This window comes from Camellia sinensis, chromosome 6 (assembly GCF_055761805.1).
Source record: "Camellia sinensis isolate YWXY chromosome 6, ASM5576180v1, whole genome shotgun sequence".
Classification (NCBI taxonomy): Eukaryota; Viridiplantae; Streptophyta; class Magnoliopsida; order Ericales; family Theaceae; genus Camellia; species Camellia sinensis.
This window is the reverse complement of record NC_138966.1, coordinates 72,451,013-72,465,340: the sequence shown is the minus strand read 5'-3', so window position 1 is coordinate 72,465,340 and position 14,328 is coordinate 72,451,013. Positions and strand designations below refer to the sequence as shown.

The 14,328-nt window shown below is 36.6% G+C and overlaps 1 pseudogene across 1 annotated transcript; it reads right to left on the bottom strand.

Annotated features, from left to right (window-relative positions):
• Positions 1 to 9,978: 9,978 nt before the first annotated feature.
• LOC145792693 (cytochrome P450 81Q32-like) lies at positions 9,979 to 12,566 on the bottom strand (annotated as a pseudogene). The gene is made up of 2 exons (XR_014332441.1): positions 11,504 to 12,566; positions 9,979 to 10,685 (listed from the first exon to the last, which is right to left on the bottom strand). The product of XR_014332441.1 is annotated as a cytochrome P450 81Q32-like (transcript).
• Between the last annotated feature and the right edge of the window lie 1,762 nt (positions 12,567 to 14,328).

Here is a 14,328-nt window from a genome sequence, read left to right as displayed (position 1 = left end):
AGTGCTAAAAAGTGAGGGCTAAATGGCATGCACACACACATGCACATAAGGACCAACACTTAAGCACAAATCAAGCAACATTCGAGCACACTTGAAAGGGACAAACATGAACAATTAGCATGCATTATAAGCTTTGAAATCATGCTAATATATGGTGCCAAACCAAGCAACAAATCAAGCTAAACATGCAACAAATAGTCTAAGTGTTCAAAGAAAATCCAAGGAGCATTGAAATACACTTACAAGACTAAACATGGTATGAGCTTATCAACCAAAAACAAGAGTTTTGGGGCATCAATACAAGGCCTAAGGACCACTTAGATGGCATCTAAATGACCCAAAAAAAAAAAGGCATGCATAGACACCAAAACATGGAACATTGCTACACAAGCTTCCAAAGCATTAAAGAGGCATGCAAGGCAATCCAACAAGCATGGAAATGGGACTGAAATAGAATGTAGGATGATCCCAAATCATCAAAATAATGCAAAGATGTCATGCTACACATGCACATACTCAAGGCCAACAAGCCCAAATACAAAGGAGCTATATCAAGCATGCCGAAATCAACCCAAACACTTAGGGACAGACCTACAACATGTCAAGATAAGCACAAAATCTTCACAAATGCAAGCCTAAAACATGCTCCAACAAAGGCTAACAACCTAAAACATGTTAAGGCATAAATAAGGCATTACATGGCAACTATGCTAAGCATGCATGAAGTTCCAAAACCAACTTAAAATCATGTTATATTATGGATATATAAGCATGAAAAACAAACCAAACATGCTCAGCACACACTTAAGCATAGGCTTCCTTAAGAGGCCAAAATATGTCCTTTTCAAGGACAACAAGGAGAGGGGGTGGCCCTCTCCTTCTTGGGACTTCAAGGCATCATCTTCACCACTGAAATCCCTCAAGATTTCAGTGGTGAAGAGACCCCAACACCAAAATCCCGGAGCTAGCACAAAATGGCTCAAAATGAGGCCTTTTAAGGCCTAAGGGTGGTCAACAACCCTCAAACAACAAAACACTCTTAATAAACAATAAAGAGGGCCTAAAAACAGAACTTTTTTATGTTATACAATAAGCACAAAAACAGCTCTAAGATAGGTATAAAATCAATGCAAAAAAGGGGAAAAATGGGACTAGATTCTCACCCTTGAAGCCTTCTTCACAAATGATGCTCCAATGGCCTCCTTTGGCTCCAAACCAGTTAAGAAACTCAAGAACAAACCCTTAGAACCCTAGTTTCAAGAGGAAGGTGAAACACTAGGTGTTTGTGTGCAATAGTATGGACTAAAACACACACAAGAGTAAATATAGAGATAGGATATGTATGCAACTCAAACCCTAAAACCAGAGCTTCTCTCTGTGTTTTTCCCTCTCTAAAATGTCTAAAGTCACCACCCTTAGACACAAGAGGGAGCCTCTATCTATCTCTCTCACCAAACTTGCAAAACTTACAAGTTAAGCAAAACTAGAGGGCCATCCCTCCATACACGTGTATGGAGGGAAAGTCACTGCAATACAGCTACCTAAAAATATCTCAAAAAGCAACTGTACAGTAACCGGCCGGCCAAAAATGCCATCTTGGCCAAAAAGAGTGCCGACCGGCACAAAATAGTGCTGACCGGCAACAAATAGTGCCGGCCAGCAAACTACATTGCCGGTGGAGACAAAAACCAGCTGGTGGCCTCTAGCCACTGCCGGTGATGGGTGGGGATGGTCTGCAAGCCCTACCCTGCCCTTCCAAGGCAAAACACAAGTGTTTGGTGCAAAACCAGACACTAAACAGTCGAGTTCGGAGATCCTGAGGCAAGGCACGCGAGCCGAGACCTCCGGGAACTCCAAACGAACACAAACATGGATAATCACCGAGTGTTCAAACGGCGACGTCCAAGTCTTGAGGACGGTCAAAAATGGGGTGTCTACAGGGTGGTCATAGCTGACCTTCCCCAATCATACCCAAGTTTCTTAAATTCTCCCATAAAAAATATTTAGGTGGCGACTCTGTATCTGGCAAAGCAGTCCATGTTTGGCACTTCTTTCTAAAAAAATCTATTTTCCAAAAACAATTTGCCGGATTTGGACTCTTTGGTGATTTATGAATCTTGCATTGCACTTTGAAAGATCAGATTAAGAACCGTGACAATTTGAGTCCTGAACTGTAGTGAGCCCAAATGAACAAAACGAGATTCCCTCCCAGGACGTTCGAGGACGTCTACAGATGGTTTTCAACATAAAAAGGTGATTTTGGGAGTCCACTTCCCGTCGTATCAAGTCGGCTAAAGGTGGAAGGTGTTATGAACTTGGGTGCCCGCTATCCCGCCGTATCAAGTCGGCTAAAGGTGGAACGTGTTGAGAAACATGTTGACTCGAAAATAATATGTGTGACATGTGATGAAACTCATGAAATTACAATTTGATGTATAATTTGATATGAAAGAAAAATGAAAATAGAAATTATTTGAAGAGAATGGAAAATGAAATGGTAATTGGATTAAGGGTTGGTGATGATGAACTCACTAGATTGGTTGTGACTATAAAGGAAGATTATGAGTTTTGTTTTGTAAATAATTGATAAATTAAATTGAAAGGGGTTATTAATCCTGTGTTATGTGGAATTATAATATGAGAATGCAAATGTTGATGCGATGTAGTTGTTAGACAAGTAGGAGTTGAGTGTAGGAGAATTGTTTTTGAATATAAAGGAGGTTTGGATTGTTACGTTGTGGAGTTATTGTAATAATGGATAGACAAGTGGGAATGGAATGTATGGAGATTATTTTTGAGTATTAATGGAACTTGAATTTTGAGGTTATGGAGTTATAATAATCATGAATAGAAAAGGGGAAATGGAAATTAAATGAGGAATATTTTGGAATTTGTTAATAAATTTGAAATGATGTTGTTCCTTAAACATTTCAAAAAGGCTTTATGGTTTTCCTGATAATAAGGAATAATTTTTATGGCTGAGAGTTTTCCTTAAATGTTCAAAGAAATTTTGAGAAAAAGATACTCTACGTATAATATTTTGAACTTACAAATGTCGCACTACTATATGGTATCACCCTGCATGCATGATCATTTTGATCTATGTGTTAGTTATTATTTTAGAACTATGGGATTTCTATTGGGCAATCGTGCTCATCCCTTGTTGTTTTATTCTTTTTACATGAAGAGAATTCGAATTCATTAGTTGGAGAGTTAAGAAGTCTATGTGCCTTTTAAGTGTAATTTCATCGCAGATATGAAAGAACTGAATATTGTACATTGATGTTTGTAATTATTTATTTGTAACTCCACAGCGGAAGCTTGGCTTGTATTATTGTTACTATTGTATTCATTAAGAGAGAGAACATGTGTTATTGTGTTTCTATTGCTCAAGAGCAATAGAAATTTAAAAAATTTAATTAAATTAAAAAAAAGAAAAATATGAACCTAAGTTAAAGGCTTTTGGTAATGTTTCTAGTAATTAAAACTTAGGGCGAGACAGATACCACCTCCAAAGGTTCTTACTCCAGTAGCACCAGTTATAGGTGCGGATATAGCAAGAGAGATTGTGGGAGTAGTGAGAGAGGCTCTGGCATGCAATGAGGTTCTAGTGACACGTACCCTCATGGTTACGTGGGAGTCTTTTCGATCCAATCCAACAGAGTTTCTAGGTGAGGCTGATCCGATGAAAGTGGACAACTAGCTTAAGCAGATCACCAAGGTCCATGATATGTTGAGGGTTGATGAGGATGATCTAAGGGTTAATTTGGTGGCCTTTCAGTTGAAGAATGATGCTACCTACTAGTGGAAATTCATTAATTCCAACATTGGCCTTGCTTAGGGTGACTTCACCCAAGCTTTCTTGACCAAGTACTTTCCCTCATCTACTCGGGAGAGGTTGAGGAAGCAATTCTCGACGTTATGTCAAGACGCTACTTCACTTGCTTAGTTTGAGGCAACTTTCACAAGCTTCTCAAGGTTCACACTGGACCTAGTGGCAAAGGAGGAATGCCATTGCATAGCTTTTGAGAAAAGGCTAAGGATAGGGATCAAGGTTAAGGTTGTCGGTGTCTTGCATCGTCACTATCACAAGTGTGACACCCCAAATAATACTACGTGTTATAAGTATATCGTTGTCCACATTTGACTACCTTAGATCAAAATATGAAGTGATAAGATGGAAACCTTAGAAGATATCTATAGAAATTTAGAAATGAAAATAAGCCCTAATAAAAGTTTAAAAGAATAAATAGTTGAAAGATTACTAAGCGATAGAGGAATGCCTTATGCTTGAATTTATGAATACTAGAATGAGCCTTAGTACTAATTGAGGAGTTTAAAGATCTTAGACTAATGCACTAGTCATTTTAAGACCTTTTATCATTTTGCTATTTGAGATTAGTGTTAATTAAGTAGGATTAGTGAACCCTAATCGAGTTAAGCAAGATTAAGTTAAACCTTGATTAATTAGAGGCTAACCTTGATTAATTATAACTAAGATTGATTTAATTAAACCAATGATGAGGATTAAGAAATACGGTAAACAAATAAGTAGGCAATGCATGTATACCTTCCTTGTTGCCCCACTACACCAAATAAAAGCTTAGGCCAAATCAAATAAGAAGGAAAATATGTTAGAACCTAGAACACGCGAGAGAAAGGGAAAAGAAAAGAGAAAGAAAAGAACAGAACATAAAGAAAAAGAAAGAGAAAGGAAAGAAATTCAAAGAAAATTTTGAAATTAAGCCTAGAAATTCAAGAAAAATCGTAAGGAGGTTAGAAATTCAATTCTCTACCTAGTATTGCTAACTTACTCTAGCAAGAAATTCATTTGGACTAAGATTTAAAAGAATTTAAATGCCGAAAAATAAGAAGGTTTAGAAACTAAGAAAGGGTTTAAAGATTTGGTATCGGGAACATGTTTTGGTATATTTTTACTTTGAATTCATAGCATACAAGTGTTTACCTTTCATTTTCCTATCACGTATTATTGTTAGGAACCTTAAACAGTGAGTTTTGTAGAGATTTTGATTGAAGAAAAATAAAGAAAATGGAAAATGAACCAATTTAGTGAAATCTTGAGATCTTAACAAGTTTGAACATGAAATCTTTCCAAGCAAAAGAGTTTCTATGCATTAGACATCATATTTACATGTTTTTAGACATCATATATCATGTTTTGAGAGTTAGAAATGAAGAAAATCAAGTTAGGTTGCCTTAAAACTCGGAAGAATAGTTCCAGGCCGGTTACCTGTTCAATGGGAACTCAAGCGGCCTTCATTGGGCGCATGAGCATGCAGAACACATTTTGCCTATCTTGACCCACCACTCGAGCGGCCCATCCACCGCACGAGTGGTCAAGATGGGCGCACGTACAGTCAGCCCTGTTTCAACTTATACCTTGCAATTTCAAATGAGCATATCTCTCATCCGAACTCTGTTTTAAGTGATTCTTAAGTCTAAATTCAAGCCCCAGAAGTCTAGTTTCCAACAGTGGTGATCTCACATCCAAATTCTAAATATACAATGAGATATGTCTAAATTAGTGTAGGCTGCTCACTTTCTTCCTAATTGTTTCATGCTATTTCTTCTCCTAACTTAGTTTCCTTTCATTTCTTGCTATTTCCTTAGACCTTAAATATGTAAACATGATATTTTCAATATAAGAAGAGCATATGAAATTGTTGTAGGATACCTAAGGCTCTTCAATATGCATATTTGGTACATGATTAACACTTGAAATTGAGCTTAGAAAGATTATGAAACATTAATTTAAGTCATGAACATTTAAGGCCATTCAAAGTACATCGTTGGCACACGCTTTGTACTTGATTCACATTTAGAAAAGACTTAAATTACACCCAGATTAGCATGAAACACTTGAAAGAAGTTTAGGGAAACATCTAACTATGTGTAGGGACTCGGTTTGTCATGTTGCACCAATAAGCTAGGTACATCAATGCCACAAACAACACTTAGATTTAAGGGATTAAACCGTGTGAGTAAGAACTAAGAAGGCATTAAGTCACTTAGAATGCTCTCACTAATCTAGAGGCATAGAAGTTAAGTCATAGCCAAGCCTTGAATAGTTTAGAAAAGAAATTATAAAACATTAAACAAGATTAGAACACTTGAATTAAGATTAAGACTTGAAAGTTGAATTGAATTTCAATGCTTGTTCTTGTTTTGTGTAGGTTAAGCTTTGAAGAAGTTACACCCTCATTCCTGAAGCCATTTGTGAGTAGTAATTTAGTAACGTTATGTTTGTCAAATTATGTTTTCAATGTAAAACTTGATTGCGTTTACAAGCTTTGATATATTTTGTTATGAATGAACCTTCTATACTCTTTTATCCTATACCTAGATGGCATTCTTGGATCATGTCCCACAATTGGGGAAATATCCAATAATGTATTATGGCCAAGCTCACACTTGATCCGTTTAGCCAGTACCCGGGCCGGTTAAGCACCTTGTAATCCATGCAATGTTCATCATTATATAATGTTTGCAAGTCAAGTATGTTTTACCTTGTTCAAGTGATAGATATGTTATACTAAATGCCAAATTTCAAAAGCTCATGTATGTTCATTCATATACCACCTTACTTTATTACTATTCACTGGGTAATTGCTCACCCCTTGCCCTTATATATATGTAGGTGACGAAGAGTTCAAGTTCAAGGATAAGTTAATTAGAAGTTAGTCTTTTGTGGATGCATTGATTTGTAGAATTAAGGCACATGTATTGTAATATATTTATTAGTTATGTCTTGTATTAATGTAGTGTGCCTAAAAAGAATGTATGCTTTTATTTCATATAGTTATGCATTGCTTTGAATGGATGTTGTAAATGGACTTAATATAAGAGATAATGGCTTCCGTACATCTATGAAAAAGAAATTTTGCCCCAATTATAGTAATAGTCTGTCTTGCTTAGTTGAGGGCTATTGGCCGATCACTACACCATCATGTTTGGAGTGGGTTGGAGTAGTGACAACAAGCTTGTTGAGGCAACGGCTAATGTTGAGGCCATGAATGAGACTGTCGATCGTATCAGGTATTCGAGAAGAGGGAGTAACACATTGAGTCAAGTTTCAAGGAACAACAAGAGGCAATGGCATACTATTTACCTGCCTCAGTTGTCTTTTCAGTCAAGATCCACTCTTGCTTTATCGGATCCGACTTCTAGGCGACAAGTTTAGGGGGCGTTTACTTATTATCAGTGTGGTCAACCGAGTCACAAGGTTGTAGATTGCCACAAAAGGGATAGGCTCCTAAGGCTTTGCAAATTCAGACTTCGAGCCTGACTTAGGGTCAAGGGTCATCCACTTGCTTTCAATGTGGCCAATCAGGTCATATCAGGCATTATTGCCCACAAGGTGGTAGCACACAGAGTGCCTCGGGGTCTAGGCAGACACAATCTTATGAGTCTGGACTGGGACAATATCAGTAACAAACCCAATCAAGCTAGACCTTGAGGGCCAATCTTAGGTTGACATTGGCTGAGTCTGTATAGTTATACTAGCTGAGGGGTGATTAGATAGACCGAGAACCATAGGGTCAGGCATTCACATTGGGAGTCCTAGAGTCTTTGACAAAACCTTCTATCGTAAGAGGTAACTTTTGGTGTTCAACTCTTGGGCTAATGTATTAATAGATACAGGTGCTTCACATTCATTCATTTCATCAACATTTGCATCTACTTTGGAATTATAGATTGACTTGTTGAAGTCTCCTTCGACCCTAGAGTCACCGGTTGGGGGTAATGTAAGGTTAAAACAAGTATGTTGCTCATGTGAGATAGAAGTTGCCGTCCGTCAAATTGAGTTTGATTTTATGATGTCAGATATGACTAGCTTCGACGTTATCCTGGGCATGGATTAGTTGAGTGTCTATCGGGCCACCGTAGATTCTTACCAAAGAAGGGTTGTCACACCTCAGATTTTATAACTCAGATATATTTCCATTATTCCTTATAAAATTCCATTTACCATAATAGTTAAAGAAACAACACAAGCTATAAAAGATTAAATGAGGTTCTCTCGCATAATTACAATGATATACAAAAATGTTCACAACAATTATTTACATTACATGCCCCCAATGGGTTACATAAAAGATTACACTTTAATTATTTGCAATAAAAGAACAACATTTTCGTCAACAACTCACATTGTAAGAAGTCTTAATTATTTAGAAATTCATGATCTTCAAATTGTTGCATCCGACTTTGTCCCTGAAAGGGATGAACACGAGATCTAGTAGGGATCTACAATGATTCCCGACAATAAAATCACTAGATATATGCGATCATGAATGTTATTAGGTGATACATACATAAATAATGTGTTCTTTTATATGTAAAATAAATTACATAAATAGATAAGTTTTTCACCAAATCCCACTTCCCAATTCCTAGAGATCTCCTTTGCTATATCTTTCTATTACAAAAATTTAGTCACCTTACCAATACTCGACAACATCTAACATGTACACCTAACAACTGTTATGCACATGGAAGTTATACAATTCACTTTCTACTACAACCCTCCACCCCAACATACTCCATATAATGCTATGCTCATACATAAGTCAACACATTCCAAATAATTTGGTTATAAGAGTTAACTCACTAACAACACATTCTACATTAAACACTTCAAATTTACATCCAACAATTTTTACAATTACATAATAGATTTATCACGAGATTTTCAATGAGTATCCACATGCCAACAACCAGCTACACGAAACCATACCAACACAGCTTACTGGATGCTACTTTGGAAGAAAAGCTGGAACCTCTGTCAAGTGCCACGCTTTATCGGTGGCTAGCCGGAAGGAAAGCGGAACCTCCATATAGCCCAACAATCTATATGCATTACCGCGTGCTACACCGGAAGGAAGGCGGAACCTCTATCAAGAGTCACGCTTTACCAATCACGAGCCAGAAGGAAACAGACCCTCTTTCCAAACTTTATCCCACAATTCAACTTTTCACTTCAAAACAAAATTATGCCAACCACACATAACAATTAAAGTAAATATTTATCTTTATGCACGAACAAATTTGTTCTCCCCAATATTCCTCATACTCCAAAATCAACTCTTCTTATTTAAATTACACAACCCATTTAATTCCTTGCACTTTACATAGTTCATGACAACAATTCCCATCACTCATTTTCATAACATGAGACCATTCATCAATGATTATTCTCACAACAACTAATAATCAATATTTATACGCAATTCATGCAAAGATCAACTCAATTTCAAGAATTTAAGGCCAATTGAAGAAAAAACCATGTTTGAATAGAAATTTAAAACTAGGGTTTGAACAAAAATTAGGGTTTTTCATTTTAGAATGTAAAATCATATTTCAATAGCTCAAAACTTCCACAATCAACCTTACATAGTAGGTTGTCTCTTTTGTGTTAGAAACCCTAACATTTCTCTTCATGCATTTCAAGAAAATCTCTTTCAACATAAGGTTTTATGCAATAAAAAAACATGCCACCCATCTATCTTTACGAAAAATTGAAGAGAAGTAAAGAAATTCATACCTCTAACAAGGAGATAAGGTGACCCGAAAATCCAACGTTGGTGAAAACCTAATCCGCCCAGATTAATGGAAAGCCCACTTTGTGCTCTTCATTTTTGTATAAGGAACTAAGACAAGATTCTCACTCTAGGGAGATGAAGTCTAAGGTTTAAAGAGCTTGGAGCTCAACGATGGCTGAATAAAGAAGAGGAGAGAGAGAGAGAGAGAGAGAGAGAGAGAGAGAGAGGGAGAGAGAGAATCTGCAAAGAATGAGGAAAATTGACTTGATTCAAAATAACAGAATATATTAAAGGGTATTTCCACATGCACATAAATCACACAAAAATTGGTCAGAAAACTGTCTCAAAGAATGAATTCCACAATGTGTAGATTCACAACAGAGCTCAACCTTTGTGAGTATTTTGTGATCAATTCTACAATAAATTTGCATATTTTATTTCATATATACAGTGCAATGAGGGATTTTCAGTTAAAAAGTTGCAAAAAACAAAAAAAAAAAAAAAAAAAAAAAAAAAAAAAAACAAACTAACGAACACAAGTAATTCACAATTGAGAAAGGAGTTTGAGCATGGATGAGCGTGGCCTGCACCTAGCAAGCGATGGCAGAGCCCTGGGAATGGTGAGACCAACCCCCTCACTCATGTCCACCATCTCCTTCCCAACTCTCTCCCACTCAAAGCACTGAATCAGTGACCCCAATGCCAACCCTACCACTCTCATTGCCAATCCTTCCCCAGGGCATCCCCTCCTCCCATATCCAAATGGCATCATCATCAACACCCCATCTCTTCTATCTCTACCCACAGCTCAGGGTCATTTTGTCTGGCCGACCTGTTCATCATCAACAACGTGCCACGTGGTATACAAAACCCTCCTATGTTCCTCTGATGATTCATGGGGTGCTAGCAATGGGGCTGCGGGGCATAGTCGAAGTGTCTCTTTTATGATCCCCTGGAGAGAAGGCAGATCAGTAGGTCCAACTCTTCAATTAGTCAGTCTTGTCCAATATGGATGTGGATTTCGGCATAAGCTTTCTTGAGGGCCTCTGGATTGTTCGGCAACAATGATAGAGCCCACTTCATTGTCCCAGCTGATGTGTCAGTCCCAGCTGATAGCATAGTCTATATCCATAAAAACCAAAAATTAGAATAAGTAAATGTCGTTAGTTTCCACCAAGATAGGCAGAAAGAGAAATAAGAAATTCTATTCTTACTAAAATTTTACACCGAATTTTCTATTACAATCATATGACAGTGACAATTTTATAAATTAAAGCCATCTCGTCAGGTAGTTTCGGTAAAGAATTCTTACCCAAAATTTTCTAAACCAATACATTTTCAACCACTCAATTATGTATTATAATTTTGGTATCTTGAGATCCTCACCACATCATGGAGTGGGAAGTACTTCAAAACATAGAGACAAAAATTTAACTACAAAGGATCTGGTGCCAAAAGTTTCTGCCAAGATAATTACCATGCATTGTTCAACAACCTTTCAGTTACAATCTTAAGGAGATTCATGTTAATGGGAAGTCTAGGTATCGGAAAGAGAGTACCCAAAATTTATCCAAAAATAGTGTGTGATTCAAATTTAACTTTTGTCTGATATAAGATCCATACATAGAATGAATATCAACCACTGTATTTCTGGATAAAATTTTGAGTTCTTTTTGTGGATACCTAGACTAACTATTCATGTTTATAGAAACTGATGAATAGTTTCAAGATTATTAGAAATGAAAATTACTTTTTGTCTAATCTCGACACATGTTCGAAAAACATTGGAACAATATGATTTGAGGCCAGAGAATTCTTAGATTAGCACATCATCACTTGAATTGTGATCTACTTAGTTGAAGGTAAATAGTAAATACCCATTTTAATAGAAATGCTTAATTAACAAAATATCAATGAGAGGGAGAGAAAAAAAAACTTACTAGCATCAAGCCTCTGGTTATTTCATCCTTGTAGTATTGAGGTTCATTTTGTTGGAGGGACAAGAGCACATCGATCATAGTCTTGCTCCTCCATTCAGAAGCAGAGTCGCTCATCATTGTCCGATTCTCTTCGATCAAATCTTGCATGAATTCATCCTTCTTCTGCTGCAGTCCCTTTAGCCTCTTCTCAATCCCATTGTGTCCAACCCACTTCAAAACAGGCACAAAATCTCCAATATTTGTTGCCCCACTCAATTCAAAAGTCTCACTCACCATCTCTTTAAACTTCCTTGTTTCCACCAATTCATCCACAGTATCACCATAGTATCTCTTTCCAGCAATCATCCTCATCATAACATTGAGTGTCAGCTCAAAAAAGGCAGATTTCACATCCACCATATAGAATTCACCATCTTGGGTTTGGGAGCCTTTATAAAGCCGACTCAGGAGGGACCGGACCTCATGGATGCGTATGGTGCTAGACATTTGAATTCGATAAGTTGACAAGGTTTCAAGTGAAGCTATACGTCTCGAGTTGCGCCAGTGTTGCCATAGGAGGCCCATGTAAGGCTGGTGTAGTTGTAACCAAGGTATTGGCAGGCAAGCAGCTTTGGACGGTTTGCAAAAACAATATTGTTTTTGGTGAAGCATTCCTTTGCAGCAGAGGGGGAGGATACAAGGAGGACAGGGCGAGAACCAAATCGGAGGAACAGAAGCAGGCCATGTTGGTTGGAGATGTTGGCCAAGGTCCGGTGGAGGGGTTTCTTGAAGAGATGTAAATGGCTTATTATGGGAAGGGAGAGGGAAGGGCTTGGTTGGAGTTTTTTGTACCTTTGCAGCAACTGCCTGCTGCGAAAATATAAGAAGAAGGATAGGAGGAAATAGTATGGGGTCTCCATGGATTGATGCCAATATTGAATGAAAACAGACGCTCCTCTGTACAAGAGCATAATGAAAAAGTTAGGGATGATGAAAAAAATTTCATCAAAATAATTTTAAAAGTTTTGTGATCTTTAGATTACCTTGATTAGTGTGTAGTGCTTTATTTTAAATGTAATCCAAATGTCACAAATTTTTCATGATTATTTTCATGAAAGGTTTTTCATGACACCTACCATTGTTGAATGAAAAAATGCCAAAAAACCAAAGTCACTTTCAAAGCGAGTTTTTTTGCACAAGATTTGGCTTTTCCAAATTTGCCACATCCGCAAAGGCACTTATAATCACTAGATGCATTTGAAAAATAGATCTAATGGTTAAAAAATGATATGAGATTTAGGCCATGTTTAATTTTCTCAAAAGTGTTTATCAAATTTGAAAATTTTTTGGTTGAATGTTTTGAAAATAATTTTAGAATTTGGAATGATTTAATTTTTTTTATTTATTTCATAATTGAATAAATTAGTGTGAGAGAAAAAGTGATTGATTAATGTGTAGGATACGAGAGACATTCAATGTTTTCAAAACCGGACCGGTGAGCGAACCGGAAAAGGGACCGGGTGGACGGGTCACCGGTTCAACCGTCGGGTCAAAGCGGTCGAACCGTGACGTCATAATTAATATTATATAATTAAAAAATATAATTATAAATTATAAATAAATAAAAATATATATAAATAATCAAATAAAAATAAAAATTGTTGCATAATATTTATTAATAATATTTAATAAAGTCATAATTGATAAAAAAAAAAGTCACTTATTTCAAAGAAATTAAATTTTTTAAACATTCCCTCCAAATAAATTGATTGAATGCTAGATTTAATTTTGGAGGGAAATGAAATTTTCAACTCTCCCTCCAATCAATATGTTTCAAATAATTTGATTGAATCTCACATAGAATTTTGTAGGTTCTCTTTAAAAATCTTTTCCTATAAATAGGAATAGACTTTCATAATCTTCTCAAGCTTTCAATGAGACTCTTTCTTACGAGAGGAGACTCTTGAAATAAGAATTTTTAGTCAAAATTTTGAAATATATTTATATATATATATAAGAAAGAAAGAAAAGAAAGAAAGAAAATAAAAAAAAAAAGTAAAACCCAGAAAAAAAAAAAAAAAAAAAAGACCGGTTCTGGCCGGTTCGACCACTGGGTCACCGGTTTTACCGGTTCGACCACTGGGTCACCGGGTTTTGGCCCCAATCCGGGTTTAGGGGGTTGACCGGACCGGAACAAGGCCCGGTTCCCGGTTCAACCGGTCCGACCGGCCGGTCCGGTCCGGGTTTGAAAACAATGATTGAGAGAGAGGGAGAGAGAGAGAGAGAGAGAGAGAGGTGATTGATTGATGTGTAGTAGAGAGAAAAGTGATTTTAGATTTTTTTTCAAAAATTTTCAACCAAACAAATTTTTGAATTTTTTTGTGAAAAATTATCTCCCAAGAGACAAACTAAACAAAGCCTTAATTTTGTAACATGGGAATTATTAGAGTGGTATAGCTAAAATGATCTTTCGCACTGTAGTAACTCAAAAAATAGCTTTGATAAAACTATTTTGACTTGAGAAAAGTTAGAAATTATGAAAAAAATTTCATGAAAATGATCATGAAAGAGTTATGATCCTTGGATTATCTTGATTAGTGTGTGGTGCTTTATTCTAAGTGTAATCCAAGGGTCACAAAACTTTCATGAGTATTTTCATGAAAGATTTTTCATGATACCTAACATTGCTATTTTGACTTTCACCCTTGGACTTACTCTAATGAGGGCCGGCCTTGGGCTAAGGCCAGTGAGGCCTGAACCTAGGGCTCCCAAATTTTGAAAATCCTTCTTGCCATTAAGTTTTAAAAAAGGCCCAATTATTGTTAGAGGCCATCCAAAACAAAAAG